The sequence below is a fragment of the Sorex fumeus genome, unplaced genomic scaffold, assembly GCF_029834395.1.
Source record: "Sorex fumeus unplaced genomic scaffold, SorFum_2.1 ptg000006l, whole genome shotgun sequence".
Classification (NCBI taxonomy): Eukaryota; Metazoa; Chordata; class Mammalia; order Eulipotyphla; family Soricidae; genus Sorex; species Sorex fumeus.
This window is the reverse complement of record NW_026606063.1, coordinates 58,557,275-58,576,430: the sequence shown is the minus strand read 5'-3', so window position 1 is coordinate 58,576,430 and position 19,156 is coordinate 58,557,275. Positions and strand designations below refer to the sequence as shown.

At 42.9% G+C, this 19,156-nt stretch overlaps 1 protein-coding gene across 1 annotated transcript in view; it reads right to left on the bottom strand.

Moving 5' to 3' along the window:
- ACOXL (acyl-CoA oxidase like) overlaps positions 1–19,156 on the bottom strand; it is a 388,417-nt gene that overhangs the window by 265,670 nt on the left and 103,591 nt on the right. The window lies entirely within an intron of this gene.

Below are 19,156 nucleotides of genomic sequence, written 5' to 3'. Positions count from 1 at the left end.
TTAAAAAGTTAAAAATAATAATAAAGTAAACTGCAAAGGACATAAGACAAGAGAAAAGCAATATTTCACTTACAAATGCAAAATCCGGAATTCTTTGAGGAACCTGACTTTACAAGTCACAGGGTCTGATTAGGGGAAATAAGAGATTAACAGATAGGGGAAGCAGAAATAGAGAAAAGAAAGATGAATGGGAGTACTTAAAAAGTATTGGTATGAGTGTTCCTCAGTAAACCTGAGGTCCTTGCAGTGGAGAAAGGATAAACCAATGTTATCCAACAAGAAATGACCAGAGCATTCTTTTATAAATGTCTCTAACCTACAGTAGCTGGACTATAGTGTTACTTAAGAAACTCAGATAAGGATCAGAGAGAGAGTGCAGGGGTAAAGGTATTGTCTTGCATGGTGCTAACCCCAATTCGAGCCCCAGCACTACATATAGTTCCCCAAGCCCACCAGAAGTTATCCGTGAATGCAGAGGCAGGAGTAAGCCCTGGGCACTACTGAGTTCGTCCAAATCGCTTTTCTCAAAGAGAACAAAAAGAAAGAAAAGGAAAAAAAACTCAGATAATTAGTAACATAAGCATCACCTAGAATATCACATTCAGTAGAAGAGTCTCTCACCTCAGGATCCCCCGGGCTCCAGTGATCCCTAAGGTTCACTCCGATGCCCATGAGGGTGCCAGGGAAGTGAGTGTGTGCAAGGAGGAATGGAAGAGTTGGATAAATAAAGTTATGGAGATGGAAAAACCTTTGTGGTCTGGGCAGGACTTAATTCTAGAACAAGTGCCTTACAGGCATGAAGCCTTGAGTTTTGTCCCCAGGATCACCCCACATGCCTGCTGGATCTCTGGGCTTGCGACCAACTGTGCAAACCCAGCTGACTGCATGCAACCAAGTAGGTGTGAGCACCACAACTAAAGCCTATGAGCACCACAGCCAGACAAGCTTGACCCCTGGTTATTCCAACAAAAACAAAGGAAAGGGGAGAAGAAAAATAAAATTTAAACAGCGAAAAATGGGATGGGGGGAAGCGGGAGGAAAGAAGTCCAGTCTCCCACCCAGCTTCACATCCTCTAGAATCCGCCATCTGCCATGTGTTCAGCTCCAAAATCGTCCACCTGCATGAAACCACTCATGCCCCAAAATTCAGAACCATCAGAAATAATGGAAAATAGGCCCAACTGGATTGATCTGACAAAAACAAACAAGCAACAGAAAAAACTGTCTAAAAGCTACAGAGTCAAAATTAACCACATTTAGTTTATTCTAAAGTCACACTCAGAATTATTCTTTTTGGGGGAGGTGGAGAGGATCTGGTGGGATCACACCTGGCAATGCTCAGGGCTTAATCCTGGCTCTGCATTGAGGAATCACTGCTGGAAGGACTGGGGAACCATATGGAGTGTCAGGGATCAAACTTGAGATGGCAGCATGCAAGGCAAGCACTCTACCTGCTATACTGTCACTCCAATCCCCAGTTATTTATTTTTCAGTGTCAACCAAACAAGAAGGACATTTCTCGGAGATATGAGAAAATCGAAGAGGCAGATGCCTTGGGGACAAAAGGAATTTCATGAAGAAGGAAGAAATTATTCTAGAACGAAATAAAATCAGAAACTATAACCAAGAGGGCAGTAGGAATATTTTATAGATTTCATATGTTGGGTAACTTTACATTTCCTGGGGTTAGAAAGTTCTGCCTGACAGTTAGACTAATTATAAGATAATTTTACCAACTGAATATTTTGATAAGCTTTGGAGTACTGTTTAAATGGTGGCTTTTCCACAGTTGAAAGATAAGACCTTTCTTGAGTAGGGAGAGGAAATGGGTGTGGGAGGGAAAGAAATAAGAAAAAAGTAGCCAAAGTTGTTCGGTGCAGCTGTGCTAGTTAAAAGGTATCAGGATATAAACCCTTCACAAAGGTGGATTTCAATGGAGGACTTTGGTGACTCTTTTCCTGACTTCTGGATGGAATATGTTGTATCATCAAGTTAAAAGAACATCATTGTCAAGGCTGGAGCAATAGTACAGCAGGTAGGGTGTTTGCCTTGCACGCAGCTGAGCCAGCTTCGATTCCCAGCATCCTATATGGTCCCCTGAAAACTGCCAGGAGTAATTTCTGAGTGCAAAGCCAGGAGTAACCCTTGTGCATTGCCAGGTGTGATCCAAAAAGAAATTAAAAAAAAAAAGAAGGACATCATTGTCAAGGAAGACCGTACGACTCTTGACATCATCCAGACCAGACATACCTCCCAAAGGCCCTAGGTGGACAGGGTGCAGGCCTAGGACCCCATATCTGGAGGGGATGGGGACAGATGTGGCAGTCATTTAAGAATCACATTTTAGGCTCAGTCAGTCTTCAACTAGGACATCCTGAGAAGGTGCTGAAACAGTTCAGAGAAGTTCCCAGGGGCTTACTGTGAACCCCCAGATTAAGATAGACAAGTGAGGCCACAGGCTTTGCTAGAAACTTCTGTGCCTGCTCATTCCATTGCTTCAGGAGAGGAAGAAGGGTCTCGGGGGTACCTGAGCATATGCCAGAGAAAGGCACCTGTATCATCTACAGTGAGACAGGTCAGAGAAACCTGCCTTCTCTTACACTGAGGCCCTCTCTCAGCCTGACTTCCACTCAGACCCATTAACAATTCAGACACACATCCAGGTCCTCTCCACCGCCTGTATGTGCACCCGTGCCTGTGGTCACACTCTACTGACACACAACTCGCACACACACATGTGCCCTCGCATGCTTGTGTGCATCTGCACATCCGAGTGTGTGTGTGTGTGTGTGTGTGTGTGTGTGTGTGCACATATGCACCCAGGAGCACTTGCTGACTCAATGTTCCTGTGCACACACAGGCCTGCCCCAGCACCTGTACACACAACAGCCCATTCACACAGACATGCCCAGAGACTCTTGGGCCTCCAGAGAGGCTGAGGGAGCAGCGCTGCTTGACAATGGGAGGCTTCACACAATTGACCCTTTTGTTGCTGGTCTCAGCAGGGACCCAGAGGAGAGAGGAGTGGAGGCCCAGGGGGGGATTGGCCCCTGACCCCAGCACAGCCCTGCCGAGGTCCAGGGACACAGAGGTCAGAGGGACTTTTGTGTAGCTGCCTCCCTGGAAAACGCCCCCGGGACCGACTCTAAGTATTGCCAGAGAGCCCTTAACAAACTGCCATTCGGAAAACTTTTTAAAATTTACCCAATTTGTTAATAACCAAATTAAATCACATTTTTAATGGCAAGGAAAGAGTAATTGAACATTTTTCAAAATCTCCACCAGCTACATAAACCTTTTTTTCCTGCTGCTTCAGCCTAAAAATGCTCCTTTTTTGGAACAGCTGACTGTGGCAGCTGTTTTGTATCAAGGCTGAGGGTTTTCTATATGACCCAGGGAGCTCAGACACCCGGCAGACCTTCCTGCATTAAAGGGTAATCTGAGAATAATTTGCCATAAAACACCCAGAAGTGCGCCAGCTGTAGCCGGATCCGCCCTATAAAGCACCATGTAGACTGCACAGACCTTGTAAAATAATCATCATTTTAGAAAGCGCAGTTTTAAAACACTTCGAAACTCTTTAAAGGAAAGGAAGGGGCGCGCCTGTCTGAGAAGACAGTAGAGTGTCACTCAGCATCCCTCCTCTGACATCACGTTCAGTCAGGTTTGTTGGAAATCTGTTCTTTTGTTTTCATTGGGCCACCCCCAATGGTGCTCAGGGGACCGTATCTACTCCCAGTGATACTCAGTCCCACTGTGCAGGACTGATGGTTCTGTGCAGAGGTCGATGGGGTGGTGTGGCTCAGGCCAACCATGTTCGGGGGGGTGTGGCAGGGAGGTCAGGAATCAAACTCAAGATCTCACACTTGCAAGGCATGTGCTCAATCACTCACGCTCTCTCACCGGCCCTGGGAATCTGAGCTTCAGCTTCATCATGTCCCCTTCAAAGCTGCCAGGATGGGTCAGTGAGTACCAGAGCCAGCCACTCAGTGAGCAGGTGGTATTCTTAGGGTGAGTCTGGAACTTTCTAGCCTAGAGACAGTGCCCATGAGGGACTAGGACCAGGAGCCATCCTTTTCACTGGATCAATCACCAACCAGTTCTAACCCAAACGCTGGCTCTGCTTCTTTCTCAAAAAAGTGGGGAACCTGGGGTCTCAGTATGTAAACCAGGACATTTTGAGCACATCTATTTTTCACATACTACATGAGCCAAACACAACATATTAGTGGAATCTGGCCAGGAGGCCACTGAGCCATTGCCTCACTCTACACTTTTCCACACTGCCAAACTTCCTCTGGTTTTCAAGTTCTGCTCTGATTTCATAAGTTCAGGAAAGGCCTAGAAAACCCTGCCCATGACTCTGAATCTTCCATCTCTTCCCTAGACCTAGAGGAAGCTCTTCCTTTAGTTTAACTTCTCCCTATCCCCATCTTCTACCCCCACCCCTCTAAGAATCCAAAAAATAATAACAGAATTACTCTTTTAAATAAGGGACCAGTGGTTGATTTTCCTCCTTTAAACAAAAAAACACTCCTTTCCACATTGTGGACAGACCCCACACAATGATGGTCATGAATGACCAGCATCCAGGGAGGGGAACCAAATGCATTCTTTTAGCCTCTTTCTTGGATCGCATTCCAGCACTTTCTCTCCTGATAATAACCATGCCCTTCCCCCCATAACACCTTCCAAGTCTGGTCTTCCTCAGGCAGCATCCCAGACCTTCCTGCCCCTGCAAGCCTACATCTCAAACCCAATGATTTGCGCCAACTCACCAGTCTTTAGCCATGATTTGGGACTAGGGAATCTTCCAGGCCCTTGCTATGTTCTGCACTGAACACTCTTGCTCAGACCAGAGTCTATCAACAAGTCCCCTGGTCTTTTCGGGGCCTGTGTCCTCCTTGTAACTCGGTGATAATGGGACTTAAGAGGGGAAGTTATTTTAGCAGAGGGAACTTAGACCTCAGAGATAAAAACTGGGTCGAGTCAGCATCTCCTGGGAATTTAAGAGATATGCAAATTCTAGGCTCTAACCCAAGACCTGCTGAGTCAGGAGCTTTGGGGGTGTTTTCACCAGTCCTGCAGGGGTCAAGTTTGAGCAGCACTGAATAAGATGATGCACAGAAAGAACTTAGCCCACTTGCTCCTCAGCACAGATGGACACCTAGTAACTGCTAAAATGAAAGTGGTGAGGGAGATGGTGGTGGTGGTAATGATGTAACAGCTTGAAAGAAAAGGATTTTTCTTTTGTTTCCTCTTAATGTCATTTCAGTGCCCTACAGACAACTTTAAGGACCCTTGGCATCATAAGTTCTGGTCCTCTGGCCAGGGATGTTGGTAGATTATTCTTTCTGGTGGTCACCCTCTCACTCAGATCCCTTTGTTGGGGGCAAACAAGGCCTGAGCCAGCTTCTGGGAGACCAAGTCTAGCTCCCCTTTCCATTCTGCCATTGCCATCAAAAAGGAGAAAAACCAAGGAAGGCAGGAAGGAAAATCATCATAAACATTTTGGTATTAAGTTTGCTGCATAATGGGATCCTTTCTTGATCCCTCAAAATTAAAGATTTAAAAAACAAAACAAAACAAACAAACAAACAAAAAAAAACCCCCGAGGAAGCCACACTTCTATTTAGAAAGAGAAACGGAGTTAAGTGCAAGGTGCTGACTCTTGCTAGACTGATCAGAAACCTAATTCGAGCTTTCAAACCTGACAGAGACAAACTGCTGAACGGATGAAATGAACATTGAAATCCCACAGGAACAAGGACGGCAGCCAAAGAAAACAGGTTCTTTTCAACCCTGTCTGCCCCACCCACGCAACTGAAAAGGTAAGATCGATCATTTCTGCTGTTTCTTGCCACTTTCCCGCCAAACCTGACCCGAGTACTATCCTTTGGGACAAAGAGCAGTAGCTGTTGGGAAAGCGAGGAGATGGGTTTCCCCCGAAGACTTACACTGACTCCCAGTTCACCCAAGTTAGAAACCACATCTGGTGCTGCTTCCTTCACAGCAACTGTCCCTTGACCCCTTCTGTGAGGGGCTTTCCACGGAGCTAAGAGGCTCTGGACCCCTGCGCACCACTCAGTACCTCCCTCTGCAGAACCAGTCACTGCAACTGCACCCCAAGAGATGCAGGACAAAGCTGTGGGGCCTGGGAGGGTGTGGGAGGCTGGCAGTGATCTTGGTCAGTGTTCTGAGATGCCCTCCTGTGTCCACCTGTGTCACAGTCCACTGAGTGAGAGCAGAGCCTGGCTTCTATTTTTCCTTTGCCCTGGAGCCTGATAAGCAAAGCTGCTAGTTAGCTTCAAGAACTCCTGAATTCAGTCCAGGGAGTTCCTCTGAAAGGGGAAATGCATGCAGGCAGCTTGTCACAAATGTACTTCTCTCTCCTTTTTTAGATTATAGGTTTCTTACTAAATAATTATGGATTTGGGTTTCTTTGTTTCTCTTGGAATGAAGAAGTGGATGTTCAGAAATATGAATATAGGGCCAGAGAGCCTGAACCATGAATAAGGCAAGCACTTGCCTTGCACGCGGCTAATCCTGGTTCAGTCCCTCCCCAGTGCTGCCAGGAGTGACCCCAGAGCACAGAGCCAGGCGTAAGCTCTGAGTACCCACCAGTTGTGGCCCAAATACCCCCAAACCAAACTCAAACAAAAAGAGTATGAATACAGGATACATATTCTTCCTAGAGAGCCTAACTCCATCTCAAAATCATCAACATGTTGATGAAGGTGAAGTCTCTCCTGCCTATACCCTGGAATAATTCACTGGACTATCTCTGGAGCTGTCAACAGCAAAGGCTGTGTCAAGGAAAACATGATTATTAGCCAAAGATTCAGCTAAGGGAGAAGAAAGAGGCTGAAGAGAAGAAAAGGAAATATACAAAATGTAGGGGGTGGGCATGGGGGGGAGATAGGTTACGCCCTCAAATGCACTCAAAAACAAAAGTATTCTAGAGCATTTCTAATGTGGATTTGGGGCTGAACACAAGAGAAGGAAAGGCTGTTGATAGCCTGTCACAGCAGCTTGGGAAAACCCCCACCAACGACCTCCCGTGACCTCCAGGTCCCTAACAGAGTCAACAGTAAGGCTCCCAGGGAAAACATTTTTTTTTTCATCTAAAACACAAAAATCGCTCTAAGGAACCAGATTCAAAGTGGGAAAGATAACCAAAACACTTGATCCCTCTAACTTTTCCCTACTCTCTCCTCTAATTTTTACCAAAAAAACCTTGAAACAAATAAAGAAATGAACAAAAATTCCTCCACCTAGGCACATGAGAGATGGGTTAAACTGAGGCACTCCATAAAATATAATGGCAGCTAGGTGTTTTTGTTGTTGTTGTTGTTTATTCATTTATTTGTTTATTAAAGCACCAGTGATTTACAAAGTTATTCGTCGTTGCGTTTTAGGCATACAATATTGCAGCACCAATCCTACCATCAATGTCAACCTCCATGTCAAACTACCTTCACTACTGTTTTCAGGTTCCCTCTTATACCCCTCAATCCTCCAGCCCACCCTCTTGACAGGCACCTTTCTAAATTCCGTTGTTAAAGCTTGGGTCTCCTGATTTCAGTGTTGGTCACTCGTTGGTTTGGATATTTGGCTCTATCAGTCCTTAACACCACCTTTGAACCTTAATCCTCTGATCTGGCCCCTGTTGATTCTCATCTGTCTCTTCTTCCACCCCCCTCCCATTTTTTCTTTCCTTCTCCTCCCTATACCCTGGGCGATTGTTCATCTGTTCATTCCCCCTTTAAAACACTGCATTCCTTTATCTAGTTATTCTAAATACCACATATTAGTAACATTATCCCATGCTTATCCTTCTTTTTCTTCTGGTTTATTTCATTAACATAATGTCTCCCAATTTCATCTATGTTGCTGCGAATTGCATGATTTCATCATTCCTTACTATTGTGTAGTATTCCATTGTGTATATATACCACATCTTCATGATTTACTTATCTGTTGTTGGATATCTAGGTTTGATTCCAAATCTTAGCTTTTACTGCATGCTGCAATGAACAATGGTATACATAATTTTTTTGAATGTTTTTCTGTCCTTGGGATAGAGTTTTTCTGTCCTTTTGGGATAGATACCCAAAAGTGGAATTATTAGGTTATATGGGAGCTCAATTCTGAGTTTACACTGAGGACCTTCCATACTGTTTTTAATACTGGGTTGGGCCAGACAACATTCCCACCAGTGGTAGATAAGGGTTCCTTTTTCATCACATCCCTGCCAACAAAGATTATTCCCAACATTTTTTATACATGCCATTATCACTGGAGTAAGATGGTAGCTCATTGTGATTTTGATTTGGGTTTCCCTAATAATAAGTGATGATGAGTATCTTTTCATGGGCCTGTTTCCATCCATTGATATTTCTTGGAGAAGTATCTCTTCCTTTCCTATCTTCATTTTCTGATGTGACTTTTATAAGTGTTTGATCCAATTTTTTTTGCTTTTTGGGTTACACCCAGCAATGCACAGGTGTTACTCCTGGCTCTGCACTCAGGAGTTACCCCTGGCAGTGCTCAGTGGACCATGTGGGGTGCTGGGAATCAAACCCGGGTTGGCTGCATGCAAGGCAAATGCCCTACCCGCTGTGCTATCTCTCCAGCCCCTGATCCATTATTCTTAAAAATAAACAATAAATGTTTAGCTCAACTTTATTAGAACCAGAGATCCCTGGTGTCCTTTATTCGGTTTCTGTCCATGATAACACCTCTCAGAACTCTAGTATGGTACTAAAAAGCACATACTGACACACAGTTAAGCTACAGCACATTTCCATCGCCACAAAGATCCCTACGCCTTTTACAAATGCACCAATTTCCCTCTCACCCTCATCTACTGCCTGCTGCCAACATCCATCCATCTGTTCTCCATTCTTGCTATCTTTTTTTGTCATTTCAAGAACATCCTAGAAATGAAATCATATAGTTGGAGTCCTTGGGGTTAGGGTTTTCATTCACTGTAATTCCCTGGGAATTCATCCAGGTGGCTGTATGTACAAATAGTTTTGATTGCTTTGAAGTATTTTATGGCTTCAATTTTTCTGAGTCTATTAATCTGATAGGGGACATCTACATTGTTTGAAGTCTGAATCTACTATAAAGATGTTAGAAATTTTCATGTGCAGGTATATGCATGAACCTAAGTTTTTACTCTCTGGAATAAATGCCCAGGGATGCTACTGCTGGGTCAAATGGGAGCTGTATAGTTTCCAACGAAGCTGCAAAACTATTTTTTCAAAGAGGGTTGTGCTATTTTACAATTCCACTCAAAATGTATGAGGATATTGCTTCTCCATGTTCTCACTAGAAAACCATTGTAGTTTTAATTTTCATTTCCCCAGCTAGTGAAGTTTGATATATTTTCATATGCCTATTTGCTCTCTATAGACCCTCCTAAATATAGGTCAACCAATTATTAGATTTGTTGTTTCGCACTGTTGGGTTTTAAAGAACACTTTACATGTGCTGCCAACTCAGTCTTGGTAAGATATATAGTAGGTGGATCTTTTCTGCCAGGATGTAGCTTGTCTTTCATCTTAGTTAGAAGGTCTCCATGGTCAAGGCTGAAGCAATAGTACAGTAGGTAGGGTGTTTGTCCTCCGTGCAGCTGACCCAAAATCAGTCCCTAGCATCCCATATGGTCCCCTGAGCACTTCCAAGAGTAATTCCTGAGTGGAGAGCCAGGAGTAAACCTTGAGAATTGCTGGGTGTAACCCAAAACCAAAACAAATCAAATAAAAGGCTGTCATGGAACAAAGTTCCTTGTTTTGATTAAGTCCAATTTACCGTTCTTTAAAAATTTACTTACACACCATGGTTTACAAAGTTGTTCATAAGACAGCCTTTATGGTCTTTTGATGTCCCAACACGAATTCCACCACCTGAGTGACCTTCCCTCCACCATTGTCCCCATTTTCCCAACCACCCCCTAAGCCTATCCCCTTGGCAGGTACACAATAATTTATATTGCTTGTTACAATCAAACGGCTAAAGGAATTTTCAAAAACACTTCCGTAAAAAAACTATTTGTGAAAATTGTTATACCTCATCATGGGGCTTTTAAATCTTTATCTGAAGATTTACTAAGCTATTCCTCATTAGTGGAGCCTTCTGTGTCCCTGTTTTTGTTTTTGTTGAGTTTAATTTGCTTATATCACTTTCTCATCTCATTTGCTGTGCTCCTACTAATATTTCAGTACTGTAGAATATGGAGGTGCGATTCATAAACTTCAGGATCTGTATGGGATGAGTCAGCAAAGATTCTTGGTGAAGCTGTGGAGTTTAGGCTGTTGGTGTGGTGGCAGCAGTGGGGTGTGGCTCCACCTGCAGGGAGGTTGGCAGGGCAGGAACTCAGCCTGACCCCTCCTGAGGGTACGTACCCCAAAGTTTTCAGCTGGGAGACTGGTGTGTCTGCGAATTTCATCTGCTTGGCTTGCATCTCCTCAGATATCTAATTCAACAAGGCTATGGAAAGTGGGTGTGACTCCCAATTTACCAATTTTTAAAAGGATTATGCCCTGTAATATATTCTAAAAACTCTTATCTCTAGACCTAGATGCCCCAATTTTTTCTGAAAGTTTTATAAATTTACATTTTATATTTTGTCCATAGTCCATTTTGGGCTAATATTTATGTAAGTTGTGAGGTTTAGGTTAAAGTGTATTTTTTAAGAAAAAAATTAGAATTTCATCATTAAGAATATGATTAGGTTTCATGTTTTGTTTTTTTGTAGCAGTTCTTCATTTGAACATTTCCCTCCAGTCCTATTCTTCTAACAGTTTTTAATCATACAGAGGCACCGAGTGTTTTTCAAATGTTTCCTTAAAGACCTACTATCAAGCTGGAGTGATACATAGCACAGCAGATAAGGCTCTCGCCTGACCCAGGTCAGAGCCAGCACCACATATGGTCCTCTAAAACCACCAGGAATGATTTCTGAGCATAGAGTCAAGAGTAATCCCTGAACACTATAGGGTGTGGACCAAGAAAGCAAAAATAAAATATAATATTCCCATGGCAGAGTAGCTCAAAGGTCATGACATGTGCTTTGCATGTATGAGGCCCAGGGTTGATTCCCAGTCTTACCTGGCCCCCCAATCTCTGGCAGGAGTGGCCCTGAGCACTGAGGCATTATACTAGAGCGCTGCTGGGTATGGTGCCCAAACAAGGGAAAATTCCACATATCCTCCTTCTATCTCCTACCTTCTCCTCTGTCTAGTTTTTACACATACACAAATTACACAAAACAAAAAATTAAATCCTTTGTGAAAGTAGATAAAGCAGAAGCGAAGAAGAACCTTTCTATGATTATGATCTGAATTGTTTAAAAGAAGAAAGGGGTGCAGTATTTCCACTGAGTAAAAACACAACATTTTTAAGCCAAAAAAGGCATTGAAAATATATTTATATATTTGTACACTATATTCTGTGGTGATATCTGACGTTGGAGGCTTATTTATATAATCCTAAGGAGAGAAGCATGGAAGACTAAATAAATACAAAGAGTGGGGCAGGAGGGACTACTACTCTTGTGCATCACCTATTTGAAAGAATTTTTTCACTTCATTAAAGAACCAGGGTTTACAAAGTCATTGATTGTTGAATTTCAGGCATAATGTTCTACCACCAGTGTAAAACTCCCTTCTTCAGTGCCTTCTGTATTATCTTACACTCTGCTCTAAGATGTGATATGAAGGCTTTAATAAGCAGGTATTTGTTAGTAAGTTTCCTTTGGTAAGTTTTTTAAAAATCTAATAAATAAAAAATAATTTAATAAAAATTATTTTATAAAAATAAGTAAGAATTACATTGCAGTGAGCCACATGCTTTTTGCATACCTGAATATTCTTCTCTGAAGGTATGTTACCTGACAGCCTGAAACAGGAATGCTTTCAGAGAGAGATTATCAAACTGAGCTCCATGTCCCCTCAGATTCACACTGAGTAAAACAAACAACAAAGACCAAGATGGAGTGAAAGAAGGGGAAATTAATCTCTTGGGGGAAATTTGTCACCCTCTTCACTCCAAATTACCATAAGGTTCCATTTCATTTTAATTTCAATTTGTAGGTCAGGTTAGTCTAAAAGCATTAATGTCAGATTTTGGTAAGAGAGAAGTGACCTTGTTTGAAACAGCTGCTTTGACAGAGACTACTACATGGCACAGGGAATATAACACCGCTTTCTAGTCCTCCCTCAGCCCATGGCCACAGCAAGACACAAGTAGATGAATAAAGCCTACCAACTAGATAATCTCTTATATAAGGACTTACTGGCTCCAGGGTGAGATTCAACAATCTTCATACACATTTGCTCTGAGGAAGCTTTTTGAGATCATTTTTAGTGGATTATTCATAACAAGTGATACAAATTAAATAGTTTAAGTCCTGTTTTGTGGGCAGGAATTGGGGGTTGGGGTGGAAACATTCGAAATACGAAATATAGTGGTGGGTAGGTGGAATGATGGTGGGATTGGTGTTGGAATATTAAATGTACCAAATTATTGTGTACATCTTTTAAAAACAAAATTTTAAAAAAGCCTACCAACTAAAGGAAAAATTCGTGGTCATGGATATGTGAAGAAGCAACTGAAAACCAAGATGCAAGACACTGCCGTCTCTCCTCATAGACTCCTCATAGACACTCTCCTTCTGACTCCTCATTGCCACAAAAGTACTAGGAAGCTCTGTCTTCCAAACATTTTCAGAAGTTTTACAACATGGCTTCTCTTTCTCAAAAGGGAAAAGGTGACCTCCCAAGGCATCATCAACTGCCAGTGACAGAGCCAAGAGGAGACCAGTACACTTGTAGGGACAAGCTACCCCAAGAGATCTCCAGGACACAACCTCTCCCTAAGGCAGAAAAATGCTAGATTGGGGTGCACCGATGCTCCAAACTGAGGTGAGTTTTGCATGTGAAGAGTTCAGCAAGTAAAAAGATCTCAGAGGACATAAAACAACAAATCACTTAATTATAAAACACAAGTCTCAGGAATCAGAGAGATAGTACAGGGTGAAGGTACTTGCCTTCTATGTAGTCAACCCCAGTTTTATCAATTTTGCCCAAAACCATGAACAGAAATTTAAACAAACAGTACAAATTGGTGGTTGCCTGTAGTAAGCAGTCCTCAAGTAACCTACCTGCAGTTCCACTCCTACTTCACCAATCCTAGCAGATGATTCAAATCTCTGTATGCGTAAGTTTCCCTGCTTTGACTCTGAGATAACTCTTCCTCCCTTTCTGACATGTTGAGAAGGCGAATGAGATGATGCATACCAAGTGCTCAACACAACCTGAGCACAAAAGGGGTTCTCAGAACCTGTTCATCAATGCTGACAGAGGAAAGAAATCTAGAAAACGTCCAGTCTGGCAACAGCAAATACTCTAAGTACTGGGAGCACCTACAGTGTGGTTCAGAATCAATATGGCTCAGCTGCATTCACGGCTGTGCTATATTTTATACTCAGATGTACTAGGAGTAGAACAAGATATTGGACGGGATGTAAAGTAGAAGGCAACCAAGCTCAATCATATATCTTCACACACTTCCTTCCAAGGAAACATTTTTTGACCATTTATAGTGAATCATTCATAACAAGCAATACAAAACAAATTATTTAGGGCCTGCTATTTGGGCAGGTTTGGGTGGTTGTTGGGAAAATTGGGAAAAATGGTGTTGGGAAGGTATTGTAATATTGAATGTAATAAATTATTGTGAACAAATAATTTATAAAAGTAAAATAAAATTTAAAAATAAATAAATTAAATTTAAAAAAAGAATCAGCATGGCTCTGACATGGAAAACTATGTGAAACTATGTTCAGGAGTCCTGGCACTGCTAATGACCTCTAAGAAAATTATCCAACAAGTGAAAGTCAAAAATAAATACTAGCTTGCGCAGAAAAGTGAAAGGACTATGTGTTAATCCACAGTACCATACCTGCCCGGGAGAGAAGGGGTCGCTCCCTTCCGCCTCTTTCCCCCTGGGCAGCAAGATGGAGGCCTCCTCAGAGCTTTTTGGAAAGCCAGGTATGAGCCAGCGGGGACGGGGCAACTGAAACCTCATGGGAAGAGGGGGCGTTCCCAGCTCATCCTTCACGCCCTACCGAAGTCACAAGTTGCCCCCCCACAAGTGGCTCTCCGGCATGGCCATGGCTCCAGGGCCACAGAAACCAATCTCGTAATTACCTGGCTCTTGGCAGAAATACCTCCAGGCTTAATAAGTAAAATATCAGAAATCCAAAATCGCACAGTTGCAATAGCGGTCGCGCAACATCATATGGTTCTCATAACTAACTGTAGAAAATAAATTATTTCACAATGCCTTTTCAGCAGTTCTGACTGTTGGGTGTAAACTCTAAACAATAATGGTGCATCTTTTGTCTAAATAATGAATGTAATCAAAGTAGATAGAGTGTTAAGTAGAAATCACCTGCCTCACAGGCATTGGAAGGAGTGGTTGGGGGGTATATTGGGGTTCTTGGTGGTAAAAAATAAGTACTGGTGAAGGGAAATATGTTTGATCATTGCATGACCGAGACTTAAATCTGAAAGCTTTTTAACTTTTCCCGCAGTGACTCAATAAATAAATATAAATAAATAAATAAATACTACACAATCCTATAGTTGGCACAAAGCTTCAAAATTGAAATAATGTAAATATTGACTAATATGTAGGGGAATAAGTCAGTAACAATACTTTAACTCAGTGCTTTGTTGTCCTTAAAATCATAATAAATGAATATAGCAAAGATCCTTGGATGAGGCTCAGTAGTAGAACACTTGCCTTGCATGTGGGAGGCCCTGAGTTCCATTCCAGCACGGGGGGGGGGGGGGGGGGAAGGAGGAGGACAAAAAAGCAACCAAGAGCAAAGAGATCCAGGTTTCAGTTGTAATGTGAAAAAATATATATATTCAAGTAGGTCTATGGCCCATGTTACTCCATATTTTCAAACTAGGGTAAATCACATTTTTTTTAAAAGTTGAAGAGATAGTACAGGGATTAAGGCACTTGCCTTCCATTCCATCCACCCAGTTCAAATCCCTGCCACCCAGATGGCTCCCTGAGCACCACAAGGGATCACTCCTGAGCATAAAATCAGGAATAATCCCTGAACATTGCTAGGTATGCTTCCAAAACAAAACAAACAAACAAACAAAGCCAAAGAAATATCTCTCCATCGTCTTTGGTTCACTCACTGACCACTCTCCAGGGCTAATCAGCATCCCCAAAGGAGCTGCTCAGCCCCCCCATCACTGTCCACAAACCCCACTGAGTCCCCCTCCCCCCACTCCCACCTCCCTTCCAAGGAAGAACAGCAAGAGCTTCTGGGAAAGCTCATGGGAAACACTTATTTTTTTTATGTAGGAGTACTGCTATTTATTCAGCCACTGATTAGCTGATTGAATTAAGCATGAACTCCACCTTACTTTTTTTCATAATTTTATTTATTTTTTTCTCCTTATATTTATTTATTGAATCACTGTGGGAAAAGTTACAAAGCTTTCAGGTTTAAGTCTCAGTCATACAATGATCAAACACTTTTCCCTTCACCAGAACTCATTTTTCACCACCAAGGACCCCAATATACCCCCCATTCCTCCCAATGCCTGTGAGGCAGGTGATTTCTACTTAATTCTTGTCTATATTGATTACATTCATTATTTCGACAAAAGATGCACCATTATTGTTTAGGATTCCCCGCCCCCCCCCCCCCCAACAATCAGAATTGCTGAAAAGGCATTGTGAAATACTTTGTTTTCTATAGCTGATTATGAGAATCATATAATGATTTTGGATTTCTGCAAAGAGCCAGATAATTTCGAGACTGATTTCTGTGCATCTGGTGTTATGGCCCTGGCGGAGAGCAATTCATGGGGGCAACTAGAGACCTCCGTACTGCATGAAGGATGAGACATCCCCCTTCCCATGAGACTGCAGTTGCCTCGTCACCGCCGGCTCATACTTGGCTTTCCTATAAGCTCTGAGGCAGCAGCCACCTTGCTGCTGGCGGGGGGGTGGGGGGGAGGCAGAAGGGAGCAACACCCTTTCCCTACCGAGGAGGCATGGCACCATAGTTTAACACATGGTCCATTCACTTTTCTGCCGCAAGCAGCCAGGCTCTCGATTAAGTCCTTTTGCCTCTGGAGCCATGGCGGTGCTGGAGAGCCACTCGTGGGGGGCAACTCGTGACCTCGGTAGGGTGTGAAGGACAAGCCAGTACCACCCCCTCACATGGGAAACTCTTATAGGCTCAACGTGGGATAGAGCCAAGACTCTATGACCCCCTCACCTGCCTTTTTATCCCCCTCAAACACTCCACAACTTTCAGCCTCCCCAGCACCTGCAATCACCCAACTTCTAAAACTGTGCCCTGCACATCCTCCTCGAGTAAATGTCCTCCTCTCTCTCTTCCTTCACCCTTCGAACACCTGTTAGCTCCTAGAGGAGCTCTGGGAGGTTCCACTGCTCGCCTTCACATTCCTTTTCCACATAGCACAAACAGGGGACACACCTGGGACCCTGCTGAGCTCTTCCCATTGTCCTGCACCCCCTTTGGCAGGGCAAGTGGCTTCCAGCTCCAGTACGGCCAGTGACAGATGCACAGCAAGAACCCCAGGATCGTTTGCTGAAATTAAGGGTTTTATATTTCCTTTGTGACTTTCCTTTCATGCGATCATGCCATTGTCCATGAGCATGTCACATAAAATCTGCATTTGCCCCTTTACCCAACAGTCAACAGAACAGCCACCCCAGTAGCCTCTGTACTTGGGGGTTAGCTTCACTGCAGCAAGAATATTCTGCAGCCTCCCTTTGGTGAGACAGATGCTGCCAAGTGTGGGCCAAGTTTTTCCAGTGACCTGGGGAAAGAGCATAGCATGAGCAGCAAAATGGCATTCCCCACACTCCAAGGAAGTCTGGTTATCTTCACATAGGGTTCATTTCAACATCACTGGACTCAGAGATTATGGTCACCGACTACAACATTGTGTGTATTCTGTGTAGCAATTGCATGTGAGATGCAATATCAACCTCATCACCAATAGCTAAGAGAAACCTAATGTGTTCAAGACTCTGAAAGAGGCAATAAGGAGGCACATTACATGGTCACTGAGCCCATAAACTATAGCATAAACCAAGAAAACAGCATCATTTATCCCCTGTACTAAACGCCAGGCTAAATTCTTGGGAAGAAGATCTTGCTGTGAGAGCTTATCGAGGAACCTTGGTAAGAGTTGCTAGGGCTTGAGCCCTCAGGAAGCAGAGCCTCAGCAAGAATATTGCAGCAAGGAATATGGATCAGACAGGCAGGTAGGGCAGGAATACATTTTGAGTGTTATCCATTGAGCACTCTCTACAAGACTGATAAGGTGTTGGCATCTGCAGAAATATCACTCCATTAATCCTACTTACGTCTCTGGGGGAAAAAAAAACATGACTTTACCATTGTGGGATGGGAAATGGCCATTTGGAAAATGTGCTAGCTTGTCTAAGATCACACACAAGAAGGTGAATGAATGATGAATCCAAGGCTCAAATACCAGAGACATGATCACAGAGAGCAAACGAGAGCAGCTCAAGGAATGTGAACAAGTTGGGCACTCAGTGTTAATGCTTCTGGAAAGCTCATCTTGGCACTGACTTGAGAAACAGAGAAGCAAAGAAAGTTTGCCTTTCATGTGCTATTTATCCCAAAATATCTACTTTTGTTGAGCAGTAACTTGGAAATTGGCACTTAAATCAAACCCACAGTTTTGTGGGGGTTGTTGAGACTAACCCATTGCTTCGGATCCTTCCCAGCTCCTCTCAGCTGAGTGCTCTGGAATATACTCAGTATATTGCAGAATATACTCTGCAATCTCTGAAACTTTCGGGACACTCGGCACCCCTCATTACGGCTCTTCTGCTCCCCACTTTCCTGCCACTGGATATGCCCAGAAACATCAGGCTCCAGTCAACCACAGAGGAAACATAAATCCTGCCACACCCCAGGAAATGAATGTTTTTTAGGATTACACACACACACACACACACACACACACACACACACACACACACACACAGCTTTGCTGTAACTGGCAGCCCTGGACAGCTGTTTCTCCACTGAATCCTTGGTACAATCTATAGGATTCAAGGCCGTTTGATGAATCAGTATCTCCCCGCACCAAACTTTAAAAACAACAGACATTTCTTCCAAACGAGGCATGGATATCATGGATTACTACCAAAAGAATCTGTGTTGACTAGATACTAACTTGGAAAGATCTCCAAGAGGCAGTGATAGGTGGAAAAGGCAAGTACAAATTTATTTCTAATAAGTCAAACTTCATAGAAAATGACAAAAAAAGTTAGTGTTTTTTTTACATATTTAAAAATTGAAGTTAGATTCTCTTTACCCCACTGTACATTCATTCCCCCATAACAGAATGAATCCACCCCTCCGCAGGCGGGCAGAGGATAAAGATAAAAAGCTAAATAACCTTGAGACTGAGTATATAGCATACTATATACTCATACTATATACTCAGTATGAGACTGAGTATATAGTATTTGGCCTACCAAAAAATATCGCTCAGCTCCTGTCCCTGGAGATCTACTTGCTTTAAATGAACAAACAAAAAGTGACACTACCTTTCCTCCATTCACCATTCCAACACCTCCCACAGGGAAATATCACCCACTCTGAGAAACCCTGGTGCAGACTATAAAACTTAAGGCAAAATGAGCTTAACCTAAACACTATTCTCTAGATATAGTGAATATAGTTGTTTTCCATGGGGGAATAAGTTAGTAATTTCAAAACCATGATACCTGTAAAATGGAATGGAATAATTAGATCATGGATAGCAGATGGTTGGAGCTAAGTTGATTGGAGCGAAGTTTCTTATAGCTGAAGAAAGAGATTACAGAAAAGTAAGTGCAGAAGTTTAGAATAATCGATTTGGTAATGGAGTACAGTTGAGACATCAATATTAATTCATCCTTAGCTTACTATAGCTATCTATCAATCAACACATATATAAAAGTAAAAGTAAAGGCCCTCCCGTTGATCATCGATTTGCTCGAGCGGGCCCAGTAACGTCTCCATTGGAGGCTTTGTTGTTACTGTGTCTGGCATATCGAA